Source organism: Hyperoodon ampullatus, assembly GCF_949752795.1.
Source record: "Hyperoodon ampullatus genome assembly, chromosome: 20".
Classification (NCBI taxonomy): domain Eukaryota; kingdom Metazoa; phylum Chordata; class Mammalia; order Artiodactyla; family Ziphiidae; genus Hyperoodon; species Hyperoodon ampullatus.
This window is the reverse complement of record NC_136933.1, coordinates 33,007,108-33,021,001: the sequence shown is the minus strand read 5'-3', so window position 1 is coordinate 33,021,001 and position 13,894 is coordinate 33,007,108.

The window sequence follows — 13,894 nt, the reverse complement described above, 5'->3', positions numbered from 1 at the left end:
TGGAGGCTGGCAGTTTCAAAATGTGTAAGGTGGACTGACAGACTGGAGAGCCAGGAGAGCCGATGATATAGTTCAAGTCCAAAGGCCATCTGCTCGGGGGAATCCCCTCTTTCTTGGGAGAGGTCAGGCTTTCGTTCTATTCAGGCCTTCAGCTGATTGAATGAGGCCCACCCATATCTTGGAGGACAACCTGCTTTACTCAGAATCCACTGATTTAAATGTTAATCTTATCCAAAAAACCTTGAGAGAAACATCCAGAATAATGTTTGAGTACACGTCTTGGCACCAAGGCCCAGCCAAGTCGATGCATAAAATTACCATCATAGCCATCATTGCAGTGATATCGTATAATACCTTTAAAATGGGATATGCATATACTTAGGATGTAAAAGGGGATGGGACTTTCTATGGGAGTGACTTTCCAGATCCTGAGCTTCCTCATCTACTCTTTCTTCAAAGTGATCTGTCTGAGAAGACGTCTGCGATCCACCGCTTCTTTTTACCTTTCTTTTATTTAATAATAGTCTCTACTCCACTTGGAAGACCACGTTTAGCAAAAATATAGAGAATAGATGTATCCAGTATTTAATATGCTAGATATTACATCATTTATAACTACTACTAATATTAAATTTCTCTCCCAATGTAAGCATTGATGTCAAAGTTTTTTAGATGTCAAATTTCAGGGTTTATGTGAGTCAAAAATATAGATATATATTTTGATTATAGCTATGGATAGCTTTGATAATGTGAGTTTTTACTATGATATTGCCATTAGTGCTGTAAAAATATCTATCACTCTTTTTACTGCTGATAACAACCATATGTATGCTCAGTATTCTAGAGATAATATAATGTATAAAAACTGAACTATTATTAAAATTTGCAAAAATGAAGAAAATAATGGCTCTGGTTTTTAACCAAGGGTGATTTGTTTCCCAGCAAGGGACATTTGGTAACGTCTAGAGAATTTTTGGTTTTCACGTTCGGGGAGCGTGTGCTACTGGCATCTAGTGCGCAGGAGTCATGGACGCTGCCAAACATGCTACAATATGTAGGAAAACCTTAAACACAAAGAACTACTTGTCACAGAATATCAAGAGTGTCCCTATTGAAAATAACAGAAAATCTGAAATATGGGACATTTTCATAAAAGCTTTACAGAAGAAATATATGCATTGCAGAATATCAGTCATTAGGAAGATGCAAATTAAAATCATGAGATACCGTTCCTCATCTGTTAGAATGGATAGAACAAAAGATAGAAAATACCCAACGTGTTGGGTAGAGATGAGAATGTAGAGCAACTGGAAATCTCATACGTCACTGATTAAAAACTAAAATGGTGTGACTACCTTGAAGAACTCTTTTTGTGATTTCTTAGAAACCTAAATAAAATCTATCCCATGACTCAGTAAAACAACTATGTGTTTAAAATGAAAATGTCCCAACAACAAGAAATGTAAACAATGTTCACAGTAGTTTTATTGAAAGTAGTCAGGAACTGAAAACAGCCCAGTGTCCACTAACTGGAGAACAGATGAGCACGCTGTGTTATATCCACACAAATGACACGCAAAGGGAGCGTGTACTCACTCATATACTCTTTCCTGGTATTCACATCTATCGTACAGACATAATCCATTTGCCCGTGCAATGACATTGACAGATATAAAAAAAAAATACTATGTTGAGAAAAAAGATAAAAAAGACACCAAAATACCTTTCGTATACCTCCACTTATATGAATTTTTTGAGAAGGTAAATCTAATCAATGGTTATAGAAATCAGAAAGTAGTTACCATTGAAATGGAGAGGGAGATTGAAAAGAAGCTCAAGGGAATTTTTTAGGATGATAGAAATATCTTTTAGCTTGTTTTGGGTGGTTCTTACATGAGTGTCTATGATTGTGAATATTGTAAACTTAAAAATGAAAATAGCATAATAATCACTAAAACCTTAAGGTCCATACATTTAATTTTATGTAAATTTTATTTTCATTGAAATATATAACACATCACTCACACTCTCCTGCTATGCAGAAATTTCCCTACACCTTTAAGTAGTCCTGGAACCTTCTGAAGATGAGTCAGAGATCCATAGTAAGAAGTTCTTTGTAATTAATACATGAATTAACAATTTAAAGCAAGGCTTGGTGTTAAAACAACAAAGGAAAAGATATACATAAATACTATAATAAAGTGCTTTTTTTTTTCTAATAGAGTGTAGAGGAATGTTAGGAAATGAGCATTGCCAAAATTCCTAGGTTTCATTTGATGAAACAAATATTAAAACTAGGAAAGGGCTTCCCTGGTGGCGCAGTGGTTGAGAGTCCGCCTGCCGATGCAGAGGACGCAGGTTCGTGCCCCGGTCCGGGAGGATCCCACGTGCCGCGGAGCGGCTGGGCCCGTGAGCCATGGCCGCTGGGCCTGCGCGTCTGGAGCCTGTGCTCCGCAACAGGAGAGGCCACAACAGTGAGAGGCCCGCGTACCGCAAAAAAAACAAAAACAAAAAAACTAGGAAAAAGAACACTTCTGTAAACTAGGAAGTTACATTTTATCCATATGCACAAACTCTCAAGAAAATCATCAGAAAAACAATGCAGATGGAACTAAGCTGCGAGAAAGAAGTATCTTCAGAAATAGATATATTTTCCAATGTAAAGCGAGAAGACTTCAATCTTTTAGATAAGAGTTGATATTAAGGGCAGGAAAGAAGGATTAGATGTCACAACTTACTTCATGTTAGGTAGTTACAGAAGTTAATTCCAGAAACCGAGGGAACACTCAGTATTAGTCTAGCAAATACAGCAGAAATCAGCGAGGTTTTGGATGAAATTCACTGTAAGTTGTTAAAAAAGGAGACCTTGAGTGACTCTTCTAACACCATTGAAAGACAGGATCAAGAACAGGGGAGAAGTGATCATGAAGCAGTGTTTAACACACATGGGCAATATTTGAAATGAGATCATTAAAAAACAGTCTAGGGGACATGTGATAACTATACCAAACGAACAATCGAAAAAAAAATCAGAAATGTAATCAAACGCAATAGGAAGCAACACCCCAAAGGACACTGAGGGTAGCTACGCTTTGTATCTTGCCTGAAAGCCTGTGAAAAAGTTGGCCTCTGGAAAAAAATCACTCAAAGAAAGAGAAGAAATGAGAAACAGATAAGAAAACCAAAATGAGTGACAAACTTTTTAGTAGAATACTATGCTGGATTTCTGGTTCTTGTTGATGACTTAAAAAAAACACCTATTAGTCCTCTTATGTTCCAAATATCTGTTAGAATGATTAAGAAATGTAAAAAAAACAGGAAAAAAAATCCAGTGCCAGAAACTATGGAAGCATTATATTTACATGACAGACTCTAGTATATATATATACACCGTAAAGCTGTAATGAGACTAACTACATAAATACGTTTATATTTATCTCATTAGAAGATAAAGCAATTCTGGAAAGTAATTTGAAGAGATTCTTTGTGAACCCATGAATCCAGTTCAGTGCAGAGTAGCAGAGTAGTGTATCCTTTCATTATTTCTTATAAAGGAGCCATAGAGTACCTGCCATGAACTGGTCACTTACAGGCTCATGCAAATAAAAATACATCCATCCATACTTGTTTCCAGTCTTTTACAAACTGAATAACTAAATATTTTAAAGCATTAACTCATATCAATCCTATCATAGGCCTCCTTTCCTTCAACCACTTAATCATCTCCTACATGACCTATTTCAGGTGATTCAGTATTCTGCAAAAGACATCAGAGAAATTTTGACCTTGGACATCACCACACACACAAAAAAACCTTATCAGATATTCTTTTTTTTAATTTACTTTATTGAAGTATAGTTGATTTACAGTGTTGTGTTAATTTCTGCTATATAGCAAAGCGAATCAGTTATACATGTATATATACATTCTTTTTCATATTGTTTTCCAGTATGGTTTCTCACAGGATATTGAATATAGTTCCCTCTGCTATACAGTAGGACCCTGTTGTTTATCCATTCTATATAATCATTTGCATCTACTAACCCCAAACTCCTGATCCATCCCTCCCCCACCCCCCGCCCCCTTGGCAACCACAAGTCTGTTCTTTATGTTCCTTGTCAGATATTCTTGACTACTTTTCAAGCAATTAAAGCACAAGGAATTTATCTTTGAGTGTATACTAACCAATTAAGACAACTTCACCCAGTATCAAAGTAGAAGATTATACCCATAATCTTCTGTCTTAAACAGAGAGTCTCCAGAAGACTTCTAGAAATAGTCTACAGAAGCAAACTACAGACCAAATCTTTGGAATATGCATGAGGTTACCAGTATTTGCTAAATGCCTTTGGGACAAGAGATCTTAGATGCCTAGAACCATGTTTGTAATACACTCTTTACATACATTTCCACTTTATCCCATCAGCTGTATTTTTCCTCTGCCCACCTTTAAGGCTACATCTAAGATGCCCCCTTACTACTACTACTAACTTGCCTAGATCTAGGTTTTACCAGGGACAATCTATAAATGCTTTCCCTAACTAATTTTAGTATATTCAATTTATGTAATTTTGCATATACTAATGCCTACAAAATACAAATGAACTAACAAATTCAGGTTGTATCTGTTCTAACTGTTCAAGCATAGGAAAACAATGAAAATAATATAAAGGGTATAGCAGACCACCTTAGCTATACTGATACTCTTTTGAACATAAAGGAAATTATCCTTGGGATGAAATAGGTAAATAAATGTTCTAGGGGTGTAGCAGTGATTTTTTTTTTTCAAGAAAACTGCCAGAGACAGTATACTTAGGACTCCACTAAAATTGGTTACATATCTTGCACATTTCCTAATTTCTTTTTTTATGTGGGAATCATTCCTTTTTTTTTCTTTTTCTTAATACCAATCTAGGAACAAAGGCTTATTTTTCTGTGGGATAAAGAGTTGGATAGTTACAAGTATATGACTCTCCAACTTTCTCAGCGGACAGTCTTCTTGAAGAGATAGGAGGGACAAAATTCTTTTCTGGTAATAGAACTAATACTTTTTAGAACAGACTCCTAAGGATGGTTACCCTACCCATTGGAATAAACAATACAAGGTGGTAATCAAAAAATGTGTTCCTCACTTCACCTGATAAATACAATTGTGTATTTCCTGATGGCATAGCCTACCAATTTAATTCCTTAGCTTAAGTAATTACAGATGAAAGAATAGCCTCTGATTTTCTTTTGGCCAAGCAGCAGGAAGTCTGCACTATTGTTAGACTGCATGTACCTAAGTAAATACCACAATTAATATGGAAATTCTATATCAGTACTAATGAAGATGCAGCCCTGCTAAACTTCATCTAATTTAAAGAAAGGAATGTATGTAATTAAAAGAAAATATAGACTTAGGGAGTCACTGACACTTGTTTTCTTGATCAAGCCTGAAAAATCTTATAATAATTTGTTATACTTGCATGTTTCATGTCCCTTTGATATGTTATCAAGAGCCTTGATGCTTTTGTGCAGCCACTGTCCCTACATGATTCAGTAAGTCATTCAAAAAAAAAAACCAGTATGCAGTCATGCTGATCAGCGCTCAAATTGATAATCAGACTTTTACAAACCTTTATCTTCTGGTAGCATCGGCAACACTGGCGAGCTTCTAGACACTTCCTGGTAATAGCTCCTGCATTTCTGGCTTAGAAGGACAAAAGCGGTGGACTGAGGATAGAAAACTTCTGACCGAGGAGGGAAGGACTCATCTTTCTTAGAAACTAATAACATCTAACCACTAGAGCTGTGTGAAAGTAGTTCTAAATGATCCATGACAATTCGGCATCAGTAGGCAGGCTTCTGAGAGCCAGCCAATAACAACCTTACGCTTTCAGGATAAGAACCTTTCAGGCTTCTGAAAGTCAGCCAATCCATAAAGCATCGCTCCAGTTTACATACTTTTGAAATCTTTGGAGTTCATACTTCTAAACACCTGTATACAATCATTTGTCCACTTTGTTCAAACACTGCCTGTGTGTCTTACAACTCTCCCTTTGTTATTGATTAATATTGTAAATTCAGCTTTCTTTCTTCTCTTCCTTCCCTTCCTCCCTCCCTCCCTCCCATCCTTCCTTCCTTTTTCTCCTTCATAATGAAGTTTGACCTCTTTATTTATCATCCATATTTAACTGTGCAACTTAGTTCATATCAATTTGTAGCCCCAAAATACAAAGGTGAAAATATGTTACCTATTCCTTTATTTTATATACCCTATATTTTTACATAAGTGATAAAAAAGTTTAGTAGTTACACAGTATAATGCATGCATGATATTTTGTTTTACTTTCATAAATCAAAGAAATGTGCATCTTGATTCTGGTTTTAAAAAGAGCCATAAGTCAGCAGTCTTGTGAATGTCAAAGATAGTCAGCAGTGCAGACAATACAAAAGTAAGGCTGTGTTTCATTTTGTCAACATTGGCTACTAGAAATTTAGAGAAAATATTGAGAAAGAAAGGAAAAATTCATCATGGCATTGACCTATCTTAACATCTGATTGATATCTCATTAATAGCTATTTCTTCCATTTCCAGATTTTCTCAGAGAATGTATCTTTTTTCCTTAAATGATAGTATTCACTACAAAAATGAAGAGCTATGTATGAAATGTTTGAAAGCAGAGAAATGCTTTAGGGGGTTGGGAGAAGAAAGAATATCTGGCAAGGACTTTGTTCATGTAATGTGTTTGCAAGTCGAAGTATATCAAAGGAAATAGAATCTCATGATCTTACTCTAGAGAGATGCCAGCTACTAGGGAAGAAAACACTTACGGGCTTTAGCAAAACTCACAGTATAGGTCAGTTAAATGCAAATTGTAAAACACAAAGGTTGATTTTAATCCACTTTGCTTGCTTGGAAGAAAGCTTTAAGCCTTTCAAAATTCAGAGAGGCTCATAAATTGAGAGCTAGCTAAAATCCTATTAAACCAAAGAGAGATTATGTAGATTAATAAAAGGGTTTGTTTGTTTGTTTGTTCTAGTATAACATTCTCTGAATCAGTCTTGATTATTGGTGTCTTCCCATCGAGTCCTTTTTTGAAACTAGTATTCATACAGTCCTTTTAAATGAGGGAGATGGCTAGTTAATACTTTTTAGTGACAAATTTTACCAGGAATGAGGTCATTAAAAATATTTTGCTTATAGCAGTATGTGATAGAAGAACATATTAAGATTAAAAATTAAGTGTGGAAAAATAGCTGCATAGGCTAGATCCACCAGAGCGTTGCATTTGCATGCAGGATGGGAAATTTTGCCAGGTTTATTTAAATTTCTTGATTTTGTTGCTGTAGTTCCTCGCCCTTCCCCCTACCCCCCCCCAAACTGGTCAGAAACTATGGATAGATAGACAGACAGATGTATGTATATAGATATCTATCTCTGTCCATCTATATACTTGATATCTTATTTGAGTAAACTTCAAAACTTTGTTAATGATACATTGACAGTTCTTAAAGAGATTTTTAGTTCTTCAAAAACTTATATGACTTGATCTTTAGAACAGGATAAGGGCTAATAAATGCAGGGTATGTATATACAGTTAGCCCTTGAACAATGTGAGGGTTAGGGGCACTGACCTCTGTGCAGCTGAAAATCCACTTGTAACTTTCCAGATCCAGGGTTCCATATCCCCAGATTCAACTAACCGTTGATCGTATATTTCTGTAGTATTTACTATTGAAAAATATCTGCACTTAAGTGGACTCAGGCAGTTCAAACCCAGGTTGTTCAAGGGTCACCTGTGTATAGTTTTTTCACCTAATATTTCTTTAAATCTAAGATAGCTACTTAAAATGGAAAATTAGTGTTTTGATTCTTATTAGGATACATAATTAGAAGGTGTTGTCTATTTATTTAATTACTACTTATGAGTCCCTGAGATGTTTCAGGGATGGTGCTATGCACTGTGGATGAAGAAGGACTCTGCCCTTGGGCCATCCACTGAGGGAAGTTGGTCACTGATTTCTTTATGTATGTCCAGACCCTTATTTATGTAATGAATAAAGATGCAGAAATCTAGCAGGCAGAAGTAAGTATCCATACAGACATAGAAACAGTGTAGAAAATAATTAGGAAAGTATAGATGTATAGATAAAGGCATAATATGTAGATACAATTAAATATTTTAAATTAAGTCAGTATTTAAAAGTGAGTAAGGCTCTTAATTCCATTCCTGGGTTATATTATTCCTAAAAAGGAACATGATTAAAGTCTTGTTTTAAAGTATCTCCAAAAAAGACAGGGTTATTTTTAAAAATCGGCTGGGTAGTCCAAATGGGGAAAAAATGGTAGAAAGAAATACCTTAGAGGAGAGTTTTGTTGTAAAACATTTGGCCTTAAATAAATGCATGGACCTGCTACTGAAAATGTATTACATATGTCAAAGGAACAGTAATTAAACTGCTCCCTCTAAGTTTTTCTGATAGGCCATTTTCAGAATGAATGGCTGAGGCTGAGAAAGGGCACTTGGCATTGAAGATCCCTACCTTTAGGATATTATTCTCCCTGATTTTTCCATTCAACATGATTTCTTTTTTCACTTTCATGACAACTTAGAAGAAAGTTTTCTGCTATTTAGCAAAAGATGACTTTAGAGCCACATAGAAATTGTAAATTATTCTTACAGTATATGTAATTAATTTGGTCATTAAAGAGAAATGATTAATGATGAGGATACATATATATACTAAAGAAGGATGACAGATTTAACAGGATGTCATGGTAAAAATTGCAAATTTTACAGTTTGGCATTGACTAATGGAAATTAATATATACCACAGTGATTGTCACAAAATAGTTGAAAATTATCATCTATTTAAAGTTGTTTTTTGTGTATGTATGATATATATAAATATAGTTTGTGAACACAGCCTACAATTTCTTTTTTTTTCTTTTCTTTTTTTTTTTTTTTGTGGTACGCGGGCCTCTCACTGCTGTGGCCTCTCCTGTCGTGGAGCACAGGCTCCAGATGCTCAGGCCCAGTGGCCATGGCTCACGGGCCCAGCTGCTCCATGGCACGCGGGATCCCCCGGACCGGGGCACGAACCCACGTCCCCTGCATCGGCAGGCGGACTCTCAACCACTGCGCCTCCAGGGAAGCCCCTGCAATTTCTTTTTCAGAACAAGTTATTCATGAACTAAATCCTTACTAATATTTAAAAGAAACTGATAAAAGTTAAACTGTTCTTTATTAAAATTAATTATTAATCACTTTCAAAACTCTTGCTTATAAAAATTAAATTTAATTGATATTTTCCATATACTCTCATGAGTTTCTCTTCATTGTGTCTCAACACACATCATACAAGTGTATAGCACACATACTAACTTGCTGCACTAAAGGTAACATATTTGTTTAATATTTGTGCTGGTACCTCTTTCTTATTCCCAAATCTACTAGCAGTAACTGGAAAAGGAAAGGGAGCAGACTAATTCAGAATTAAGTACTAAACCTCATCATTTCAACCTGTATATACTCCTGCCACATTTTATTTTTTAAAATCCTATCACTGTCGTTTCATTCCTATCTTAACATGCTTTGTATTTTATTTCAATTTTTGGAACTATTGTCAGTCCACTTGTATCTTTTTGTATCTTTTTTCTTCCTATGTGTTTACAACTTGTAAACCAAACTTAAAAAATTAGTCATAAGAATATAGTTCACACTGGCCAGAGTCTTAACAGTTAATCACACAAGCATTCCTTCTATTTTTTTAACATTCTCTGATTCTTACATTCATTTATTCACTTTTAAATTTTACAAATATTTATTAAGAACTTATTGTATGCTAATCACCTTTCTTCTCATTAGGAAAACAAAGATAGTTAATAGCCTCTGTCCTCAAAGCAGTAAAAATATGAGAAATAGAGAAACAAGATAACAATTACAAGATGAGAAATCAATGATGGCAATAATGAAGCAATAGAAAAGGACTCCTAAATAAGTTAGTAATAAGGAAAGGGTGTGAATGTCTGGAAAAGACTTAGAGAAGCTTACATTCAGTCTGAAGCTTAATAGATGCTTGGTGAGTATAAGTATATGAGGGAAAGGGTAAGAACCATCATTTCCCAAAAGAGACGGAATGAATAAAAGAAAGGAGGCCACAAATGTATATACCATTCCATGAATATTTTAGGGGAGGATGAATTAATAATGAGAAATAAACCTCTTGGTAATTGACAGATATCTATATGTGTGCTGCTTCCTGAAATTCCAGTAAAACCACTAGTTGTTTAATTAGTGGATGTGAAACCAAACAAATATAATAGACTTAATTTTGACAGTTCTCAGTTTCTGTATTCTAAATGTCTCATCCAAGGAATTCTCCTGCCATATCATATCATAAAATATATAATATTCTAAAAGATAGACTAGATGAAGTTATACGTGATATTAACTGTACTTAAAGGTATAGAATTATCAGAAATGACCTCAAAATCATCACCCTGATTTGTAATATGGAAAAGCTTGATTTAACAAACATTAATAAAATCATTATTTTAACGTAAGATTTTTCAAAAAACCTACCTACCTATTGTGGATAAACACATGGAGGGGCCATTTGGTGTTTGCAGAGTATCTACATGGCTATTTGTAGATGACTATTATATCTTAAGAACCAAGTTATTAAGAAGTTATGAATTAGTAGAGCCAAGACTTAAGACAGCCTCGGTCCAAAACCCATGTGATCTTTTGTTACTCAAATTGCATTACATTAAGCCTAGAAGAGTCGTTTTTTCAATATGTTCATAAGTGAGTTGGGGTTGGTCGGCAGAGGAGGTTCCTACAATGAAATAATATGCAGTCTCTCAATATATAAAACAGACAAAATTGGTACTCCTACACTTGAAACAAGATTGTAAACTGCTTTTCATGAATCGTGATATAACCTTTATTGTCCATGATGAAGAATCTGAAATTCACAAACAGGTATTCACAAACAGGTCATCATCATTTTAAATTTTTTAAAAGATATTACCACAGAAAATGTGACATTTTAAGTTACCATTTTTTTAATAATTTGCTCCTTGATGTAGCAGATAAATAAAATGAAACAACATACACACAATGATAATTTAAAAAATACTTTGTTAAATAATAGTGACTGAAATCTTATGTTTCAGTAATTATCAGCTACAACTGATTTAATGAAAAATGTTATCAATTATTAATACTTCATATTATAAACTCTCAAATCATTTATAGTATGCATGCTGTTTCTTTGCTTATGTAGGGCAATAATTCTGTTTCTTTATTTGTCAAAAGCTCACAACACATCATAATTTGGCTCATTATTTTTTAGGGAATGATTCCTAAATGTTTATAGTGTTTAATTATCAACTGATCCTTGAATGCAAGGACAAAATTCCATTATTTAATCTTAGAGTTAAACACTTAAACATGAGAATATGTAGCTAAAATTTCCCCAATAAGCTGAAATAATTCAACAGTGGTTACTGATTTTAATATAATTACTTTAACAGGTAGTCATATTTTTTTAATATGCAGTACTAGCCAGTTATCCTGATAACTTTATGTAGCAGGTAGTTGTTGAAAGAAATTTCAAAAAGGAGAGAACTGAAGTTATAATTATTGACTTCTAATGATTTATAATGTAATCGAAGATACTGCAAATGGAGTTTATTTGGAAATCACTGTATATATTGATCTACATTGTAGATTTTTCTTTAATAGGACACTTAAAGTGTTGTTCCCTTTCTTAGTAAACAAGAGAGATAATAACAGAAAAATAGTCTTGCCTTAAATATTTGTCTGTAATCTGATGTGAATGGTATCAATTAAGGTTCATACCATAAGTGTGATTTTTCTATTTTATGTAATTTTAAAGAAATAAGTCATTGAATAGTTAAACATGATTTTAATTATATAAAATCACATATTTAAGAAAAGACATTTAAGTGACAGTTTTAAAACTGATGAACCCATACAGAGAATATATTCTTCATTTATTGAGCCTTAGTAAAAGTAATACTTGTCCCGGCATCTTATTCACATTCTTTAATTAGAATATCACAGAGTAAATATTTGTTTATAATAAAAAATCCAACTCAACTTTAGGCAGGGAAGGAGAATTTATTAACCAGACACTGATATCTCATGATACCCAAGGACAGGAATATCTCTATATCTTAAAAACCACTGGAACTAGGAACAAGAATGTCAGGATGACTTGGCCTCTTGGTCTCTTTTTCTTTTCTTTTTAGTCTCTTTTTCTTTTGTTTTCATTCTCTTCTTTTTCTGTTTTAGTTTTTGCTTTCTTTCATCTGTTAGTAAGGATGGTTTTATCCACATAACAAGAATCATACCCATGGATATATTTCAAATAAAATAATAATCTATCCCTTAATAGTATCTAAAACTCCCAAGCATTTTTTGAACTTAATATAAATGTGGAATGTCAAATCAATAGGGACATGTAGATTAATTAATACATATTTGCAGATTGAACATTTGTTCAAAAGTACAGGTGGATTCATATCTACCATATTACATTCAAATACAACTAATTCCATTTGTGATTTATTTTAATGGACAGTATGAAGCACAAAAACGTTTTAACATTTTCCAAAGTGTTACCCAATAAGTAATTTATTGGATAATGGTACTTTCTCTAAACATGCCAACTCCATGAATACAAACTAGGGTCTGTTTCTATTTTTTTCTTGTGTTAATATGACATTCTTTTACCAGGAGTTAGGAAATGCTACAGAATCAGACAAAGTATTAAAATAACTATTTTTAAATATGTTACAGCTGTCTACCTAAAACAGTTTTTCGAATAGCTCAGCAATGTATTATTAAATTTCAAATGAACAAAATACCTTTATAAATTTTACTTCAAAAGATAGAATTATAAATTCATGAATTTCAATAAGAGAGGACTATCATAATCAAATATGGTGCTTTTAAAATTACCATAATTCAAAAAGAGTCATGTAGGGCTTCCCTGGTGGTGCAGTGGTTGAGAGTCTGCCTGCCGATGCAGGGGACACGGGTTCATGCCCCGGTCCAGGAAGATCCCACATGCTGCGGAGCGGCTGGGCCCATGAGCCATGGCTGCTGAGCCTGCGCGTCTGGAGCCTGTGCTCCACAATGGGAAAGGCCACAGCAGTGAGAGGCCCACGTACCCCGAAAAAAAAAAAAAGAGTCATGTACCAAAATGTTCATTGCAGCTCTATTTACAATAGCCAAGACATGGAAGCAACCTAAGTGTCCATCATCGGATGAATGGATAAAGAAGATGTGGCACATATATACAATGGAATATTACTCAGCCATAAAAAGAAACGAAGTTGAGTTATTTGTAGTGAGGTGGATGGACCTAGAGTCTGTTATAGAGTGAAGTAAGTCAGAAAGAGAAAAACAAACACCGTATGCTAACACATATATATGGAATCTAAGAAAAAAAAAAAAAGGTCATGAAGAACCTAGGGATAAGATGGGAATAAAGACACAGACCTACTAGAGAATGGACTTGAGGATACGGGGAGGGGGAAGGGTAAGCTGTGAGAAAGTGAGAGAGTGGCATGGACACATATACACTACCAAATGTAAAATAGGTAGCTAGTGGGAAGCAACTGCATAGCACAGGGAGATCAGCTTGGTGGTTTGTGACCACCTAGAGGGGTGGGATAGGGAGGGTGGGAGGGAGGAAGACACAAGAGGGAAGAGATATGGGAACATATGTGTTCTGTGAGTGTTCTCTCTTGTATGTATTGAGGCCATATCCATTCCCAGACTTCTAAGTATCTTTGTTTTTGGAGGTAAGATTGTTAGCACGGTGACCTGCATGGTATATGAGTGTAAGAAAATGTGCCGTGTGAGGGGTG